Below are 8,068 nucleotides of genomic sequence, written 5' to 3' on the forward strand. Positions count from 1 at the left end.
CGAGCACACAGTTTATTAAACGGACAAACACGAACAAACCGACTCAGAAAAATGAATTACATTTCTCAAGTAATCGCGAGCGCTATAGATTTAATTAACTGCATGTAAAATTATGTTTCCAAAACACCACTATTCAAGCTAACCTGATAAATATTGGCCAGTAAAATATTAATAGCTAACCGAGCTAGCAAATAAAGCAATACATAAAATACATTTGGTTGAGAAACCTTAACCAGTTCAGTCAAACCTCAGCAAAAGACAGAAAACTAGCTAGCTATTTTAACACTGCAGCTAATTTAGCTCCAACAGCTCTCTGGCTAGCTAGCTATCTTTTTAAAACTGTATGTTAATGCTTAGCCGATCAGTTTTTGAATATGAACTCAGAAAATGAACCAAAATACAAGTTTAAAAGGGAATACTTACTAAAAATGTGAAATGAAGTGAGGAAAATTTATATCTCCATCAGCCAACATGTCTTCACATCTCCAACATGAACAGTTTTCTTGGAATCAATCCCCGACATTTGGAAATGTTCTAGAACTCTGTGTTCACGTGACAGACAAGAAAGCTAAAACTTGGATTATTGAGTTAATTTTTCTTAAAACATTAAGTACACATGATCATTCGAAGAGAAAGTAGAAACTACTTATCAAGACTAAGTGATGTCCACTTTATGTAAGAAATTAAGTAATTTCAACTTAATTTTTTAAGTACATACAATGTTAGGGTTTACAGTGTATCCCCTTGGCCATATACAATGGGGTCAAAAAGTATTTAGTCAGCCACTGATTGTGCAAGTTCTCCTACTTAGAAAGATGAGAGAGGTGAATTTTGTTTGTTTGTAAACTGTGAATTAGTTCTTAATCTGGTCGTGATGTTAGTGAATTAAACCTACATCTCTCTGATGGTCTGACCGATGAGCTGTCTGTTCTGTCCTGCTGCTTAAGCCCGGCTAGCTCAGTCGGTAGAGCATGAGATTCTTAATCTCAGGGTCGTGGGTTCGAGCCCCATGTTGGGCGAGTATCTTCATTTAACATCTACTGAAACCAAAAGTACGTTCTTCCGCTTTGGACAGCTGGTCTCCGGTGACTTATCAGGTGGATATTTGTGCTTGTAGGACTGTTGTTTACTGGATGTTTATCAGTTACTTATTTCCACTATTCTGTGGAGCTACACATTATTGTTGTGTCTCATAGCCGTTTGATCAACAGGCAGGTTGTGCAATAAAAGACACTCGTCCCTGGGTGGGCTCGAACCACCAACCTTCCGGTTAACAGCCGAACGCGCTAACCGATTGCGCCACAGAGACGCAGGCACAGCTGTTTCAGTGGACGGTACACACGGGTCACATGAATTGCTAACTTTTACAGCAGGGCAATTAAGTTTGGTAAATTAAAATGATCACATGTGTCTGACCTGAATGAGAGGGGCATTAAAACGACCTCATTGTTTGCAAATCATTGTTTACAGCGCCATCTAACAGCCAACTTGCTCTTAAATGACTAATTATTCACTTTTGGGTTTAAGTAAGACCTCACTGTGTGGTTCCATGGTGTAATGGTTAGCAGTCTGGACTTTGAATCCAGTGATCCGAGTTCAAATCTCGGTGGAACCTGGTTTTATTTAGGTAAAAACACTGTTATCAATGCTGAGTAGAGAATAGTGTTCCACATGTGACTGTTCTATGCCCAATTGTAACACCAAAAGCAGTGGCGGCTGGTGCTAAAAAATTTGAGGGGGTGCAAACAAAACAACAAATTAAAAACAAAACAATAAAAAAACTAGCCTTTAAAAATAGCACTATTTGAACATGAATTTTGCCCTCCTTTCCTTCTGTCTTGCAAATTTCTCAATGACATTATGGTTAAAGTCAGTAATCTCAGTCACTAGTCTCTTCTCCATTGACAACATGGCCAATGCATTCAGCCTGTCCTGGGTCATAGAGTTTCTCAGAAAAGTTTTAATTATTTTCAAGGTTGACAAGCACCTTTCAGCTTCTGCTGTGGTCATGGGTGTGGTGATGAGGATCTTCAGGAGAGTGACAGTCTCTGAAAATACTTCTTCAAGATTATTTTCCATAAACATCTGGAATAGGCCCACAGCACCACAACAGGCTTTGAACTCTTCCTTGCTGTAGATAAGACTAAGCTCTGTCTTCAGCTTACCTTGATTGAGCACTGGATAGGCTTTTAAGGTGTTGCTCAGTGCATCTTCAGGAAATGCTGTCTTGTATTGTTCAAACCTGTCCCCCTGCAAGAGTGTGGCACTAACAAGGTGGTTTGTGAAGGAAAAGCGCTCACTGGTGTGTCCCAGTATGATATCACAGACCTAGAGAAGGATAAACATGAAAATTATGAAGTGATCATAATTTATTTATTTCACATCTAAATAGTTATTTTTCTATCACTGTTGAAATTTAGTCATAGATCAAGTCATAGAAATGAGTTTGCTGCCATTTTCAAGACAAAATGTGTTAAAGCATTTTTGGAACAGAATTTTTGTGGGACAGGTTTATAGAAAATTCAGGAACCAAATGTTATGAGAATTTGTTTTATTCCATATTACCCATATATTGCAGTACAGCAAGAATAATAACATATATTGCTGACAAGCATTACACCAACATACACTGATCATTCATGCATAGCATAGAAACAGCTCTAAACAAATCTAATCTAATTGGACTGTGACTTCCACATCTCACCTCTGCAGCAATCCTTTCATGGTCTTCTACACTGAGTGTCAGACGCTTCTTTACTGGCTGACCGCTACCTTCACTGCTTTGTCCAACCATGGAATGGAGAGAATTTCTGCAAAGGAAAAAAATTATAATAACAATAATAATAACAATAATACTAATAAACAAAGGAGGAAAATGCACAACCATTACCTGATCTTTTGAATGTCCTGCTGGAACTGCTGAATGCTCTCCTTGATATAAACTGAATCTATGACCTTCTTCTGGAGTTTGGAATAGAGGAGGTCCACATGAGGCATGATATGGTGGAAAAGCTGCAGAAAGAACTTAAAATCCTGATCCTCCAGTAGCATGGCAAACGCACCTGCCTCTCTGACAGTAACGGGGTCAAAGTCACCAGAGTCTCGTATGCTTTCAAAACAGCGAATGAGGTCCTCTCTGTGTTCAAACACAGTATTGATGGTCCGGCTGTGAAAGTTCCATCTGATATTGCTGGATGCTGGTAGTCTGTGCGCCACAACTTTATCAAGAATACTTGTGCGCTTGGGTGATCTGGAAAAAAAGCTGGCAAATCCACCAAGAAAAAAAAAATTCTCACTTTGGTTATGTGAGAAGTAGCCTGCTGCGTTATCAGATTGAGCTGATGTGCGTAGCAGTGGATGTAGTGTGCATTTGGGTACATGTCTTGTATCTTCTTCTGAACACTTGCAGTGGCACCCCTCATCACGCTGGCTCCATCATATGCCTGGCAGATGAGCTTACCCTTTTGATCCTCAGGAAGGATAGTTGCAAGACGTTCTTTTAGGGCTGTAGCAATGGAATCAGCAGTGGCCGACTGCAAAGGGATGAACTCAAAAAATCTTTCCTGCACATTGTTTTTAGCATCAATATAGCGTAGTACAAGAACAAGCTGGCACTGCGTGGCAATATCCATGGTCTTATCTGCCTGGATTGAAAGAAAATCGCTGCCCTGGGCTTCTTTGATTATATGTTCCTTCAGAACAGACAACACACAGTCCAGTAGCTCATTCTGCACAGTTTTTGAAGTTCCCTTAAACACAGTGGCATTCTCAATGTGCTCTCTCAGCACTCCATCAAGAGAAGCAACAAAATCCACCAACCCACGAAAAATTCCGGGATTATCTGAGCTCTTACTTTCATCATGGCCACGCAAGGCCAGCTCAAAGGCTCCACAAAATTTCACACAGTCTATTAATCTAGACAGGATGTGCCGATTTTTTGTCACCTCTTCATTGTGCCTTCTAACAGCAATCCTGTAACCTCCTGTAATCCTGTAACCTTCATCTTACAACTAACTTCATCTGCAACTAACTGTTAAACGTGAACCAAGCTGATGAACCGCAGCTGATTGATCAGTTAATGAGTGGACTCGGGGATTGTCCAATCACACGGCGTTTAAAAAAAATAAGCCAATAGTGACACACTTCTAATAAGAGTGGGTTGATACGGGGCGCAGAGAGCTGCGCCCTGTGGAAAATTGAAAACAACCAATTAAAGAGCAGCCTCAGACCACGTGCTTGCCAAAAGTTTATGCACGTACATAGACACTCGTTAGACCGGCGCCCCGCGCATGGGACGTGTGCACGATGTAAACAATTAAATACAAATATTTATTTATTTCAAAAATGCTATCATGACCATTAGATAAACAGTTAATTAGACAATTAGACAAACAGACTAATTAATTTCATAATTATTTTGCAGTATGTAATTTACTTATTTTAACATCTTAATAATTTTAAGGGGGGCGGTGCCCCTGCACCCCGTATTGGCCAGCCGCCACTGCATTTAGGGATGTGTAATGTGTCATTTTAGGACAGCCTATCTTATAAAACTTTTTTAAACTGTATAACCACTGAAGTTGGCATTAATTGTAAATTCTATAGACCAGCCTTCTATTCATCACTAACAAACACCAAACAACATCATACTGCAAATCTCATAACTCAACACAAGTCAAGGTAGTAGTTTATAAGTGACAGTAAGTCTGTGTCTGTTTCTGTTGTTTATTCTGAATTGTGTTTGTTTGTAAACTGTGAATTAGTTCTTAATCTGGTCGTGATGTTAGTGAATTAAACCTACATCTCTCTGATGGTCTGACCGATGAGCTGTCTGTTCTTACATGCTGCTTAAGCCCGGCTAGCTCAGTCGGTAGAGCATGAGACTCTTAATCTCAGGGTCGTGGGTTCGAGCCCCATGTTGGACGAGTATCTTCATTTAACATCTACTGAAACCAAAAGGACGTTCTTCCACTTTGGACAGCCGGTCTCCAGTGACTTATCAGGTGGATATTTGTGCTTGTAGGACTGTTGTTTACTGAATGTTTTCAGTTACTTATTTCCACTATTCTGTGAGACTACACATTGTTGTTGTGTCTCATATCCGTTTCATCAACAGGCAGGTTGTGCAATAAAAGGCACTCGTCCCTGGGTGGGCTCGAGCCACCAACCTTTCAGTTAACAGCCGAACGCACTAACCAATTGCGCCACAGAGACACACGCAGAGATGTTTCATTGGACAGTACACATGAGTCACATGACTTGCTAACTTTTACAGAAGGGCAATTAAGTTTGGTAAATTGAAATAATGGCATGTTTCTGACCTGAATGAGAGGGGCAGTAAAAAGATCTCACACTTGTCAGAGACAACGTCTGAAGCCCAGGTTAATAGGATCTGGTAGTTAGAGAAGGATCACTTGTTTGTTAGTTTAAGTCCAAAAGTGGGTGTGGCCCATACGGGGATCGAACCCGCGACCTTGGCATTATTAGCACCACGCTCTAACCAACTGAGCTAACCAGCCAGTTTATCTACACTCTTTATCTACACTCTTTAGATCTTTGTACATAATTCTACACTAACTCCATTCAAGCAGCTGCATGGCAGCACAAAAACCATTAGAGATTCTGCACACTTTCAGTGAAGATCTGCAGAAATGAGCGGCTCCTAAACTGAATTTGGTTGTTATTGCACCAGAAATGCAGCAATTTCGTGTTATTTTAATGATCCGAGATCTCCGTCCTATTTGAGACCATGCATTAATGCAGTAGGTCAGTATGCTCTCCACAGAGCAGTGGTAGAATGCCACCAAAAGCTCCATGTTCAGGTTGGTTTTCCTGAGTGTTTTCAGGTGGTGTTTGTGGTCCAGGTGAGGTCCTCTATGATGTGGCTTCCCAGAAACTTGAAGCTGGAGACTCTTTCCACTTCTAATCCTTTGATGTTTAAGGAAGTGAGGTTCTCATTGACATGCTGAAGATTTTACTGGTGGGCACAGTCTCTGAGTTCTATTCCTGGGATCCCATCAGGCCCTGCAGCCTTTCTGACATTCACAGATCTAAGGGTTCGTCTGTACAGTAAGAGAGTGCTCACTGGTAGCTGGTGTGGTTACAGCAGCTGGATCCATCCCTTGTGCCTCAAAGCGGGCAAATAAATTATTTAGATCCTCTGCCAGCGAGACGCTGTTAGCTGTTTGAAGATCTTTGCTCTGCTCTGTATCCTCTAGTGATGTTGGAATAGACACAGCACCAGGTATTATATAGAAGCACACGCCCTCTCTGTGACTCTTACCGGAGTCTTTGTTTCTGTCTCTCTGGTGGATTAAGCAGCCTACTAATTCAATAGCTGCATCTGGCACATCTGGATTAAGCCAAGATTCTGTGATTATCATCATACACGTTTTCTGTATAGATGTTGGCGATGGTAAACTTAGTCTCAGTTCATCCATCGTTTGAAAGCGACCTGAGGTTTGTGACAAACAGACTTGTTAGCGGTAGTTTGTAAGGGGCTCTTTAGCCTTGCTAAGATACCGGACCGGCATCTTCGTTTTTGTCGTCTCTTCCTCCGTCGTCTTCGTCACCTTCCGTTGGGTGTGGTCTCAAGTTCGTCTCGGCTGTAGGAGAGGAGACTTAATGAGTGAATTCAGTTTAAATATTAATTTAAAAAACTTACCCATGATGATTTACCAGGTCGTTTGTTACAGTTTCCTTTCCAGTCGTACCTCCACAAAAACCAAAACACTCAATCTGTAAAAGAAAGACACGTGCATGAATGTGATGAGGTTCTAAGATCTCTGAATATAATCCTGATCATCCCTAATGAACCCAAATGTAATTCATACTGCACATTCACTGCACTATACTGCACACCCAACATACTGACACTCACAGTTACCCTTATACTGCACCTCTATCTGTTACTGCACCACAGTCAGTATACATACTGTAACCAAATTTATTCAGGTACTGTACACCACACACACACACACATTTTCTAATGTTGTGCTCACTAATAAAAGTCAAAAAGTTTTAAGGGTTTTTTTCTGCTCTTAACCATAGTAGAGGGCCACCTAAGAACACACCAGGGTTGGGTAAATTGTCAAAGTGCATCTTTTACAGGGACTATAACAAAGTACATACATAACACATAAAAAACAGTTTAACGTAGAAAGCACTTACTAGTCTAGAGGTTCATGTCAAAGTGTCTGAATTGAGATTTGGCAAGTGGAGCAGTGAAATCCTCAATTTGTTTTGTATCATTTTTTTCAAGAGCATTTGTGATGGACCTGAGTAGGTCGAGCTTTTCATTATGTTGTTGTAGCAGCAGCTCTAATACAGTCAAAATTTCTCTCTCCATTACTGTTAGTAAAATATCATTTACAATATTCAGTTTCTAAATACACAAACACACAAACACACACACCTTATACACACATGTAATACACACACATCATACACAATCACACTTCATACACATGTATGAGGTGTCAATACCAGGGTGTGTCATGGTATGGGGGTGTGTCAGTACCAGGGTGTGTCATGGTATGGGGGTGTGTCAGTACCAGGGTGTGTCATGGTATGGGGGTGTGTCAGTACCAGGGTGTGTCATGGTATAGGGGTGTGTCAGTACAAGTACCAGGGTGTGTCATGGTATGGGGGTGTGTCAGTACCAGTACCAGGGTGTGTCATGGTATGGGGGTGTGTCAGTACCAGGGTGTGTCATGGTATGGGGGTGTGTCAGTACCAGGGTGTGTCATGGTATGGGGTGTGATTCACTGGGTGGAATTAACAAACCACTCTGGACAGGTTGCCAGACAAACGTAAACAAACACACTTATACCTAGGGTACTCTGTTACCCCCAGGACATGGGGAGAACATGCAAACTCCACCCGGGAATCAAACCCAGGACCCTCCAGAAGCCGTCCCACAGTGGAAATCAAGTCTGTATATGTGCAGTCACATGAATACAGTCATGCCCATATATGGTAAAGGTAAATGCACTCTGCTCCCTCGGAACGCTGTGACATCACAATGTGGACCTGTGCTCTTCAGCAGCAGCATTTAGATTTTCTCCTC

The 8,068-nt window shown here is 41.3% G+C and overlaps 4 non-coding genes across 4 annotated transcripts; 2 read left to right on the forward strand and 2 right to left on the reverse strand.

Moving 5' to 3' along the window:
* Nucleotides 1-946: 946 nt before the first annotated feature.
* On the forward strand, nucleotides 947-1,019 carry trnak-cuu (transfer RNA lysine (anticodon CUU)). Its single transcript has one exon. It is a non-coding gene; the product is annotated as a tRNA-Lys (tRNA).
* A 216-nt stretch (nucleotides 1,020-1,235) lies between these two features.
* Nucleotides 1,236-1,309, reverse strand: trnan-guu (transfer RNA asparagine (anticodon GUU)). Its single transcript has one exon. It is a non-coding gene; the product is annotated as a tRNA-Asn (tRNA).
* Nucleotides 1,310-1,543: 234 nt separating this feature from the next.
* Nucleotides 1,544-1,615, forward strand: trnaq-uug (transfer RNA glutamine (anticodon UUG)). The gene has a single exon. It is a non-coding gene; the product is annotated as a tRNA-Gln (tRNA).
* A 3,830-nt stretch (nucleotides 1,616-5,445) lies between these two features.
* Nucleotides 5,446-5,519, reverse strand: trnai-aau (transfer RNA isoleucine (anticodon AAU)). Its single transcript has one exon. It is a non-coding gene; the product is annotated as a tRNA-Ile (tRNA).
* Between the last annotated feature and the right edge of the window lie 2,549 nt (nucleotides 5,520-8,068).

Source organism: Trichomycterus rosablanca, chromosome 14 (assembly GCF_030014385.1).
Source record: "Trichomycterus rosablanca isolate fTriRos1 chromosome 14, fTriRos1.hap1, whole genome shotgun sequence".
In the NCBI taxonomy this organism is placed as follows: Eukaryota; Metazoa; Chordata; class Actinopteri; order Siluriformes; family Trichomycteridae; genus Trichomycterus; species Trichomycterus rosablanca.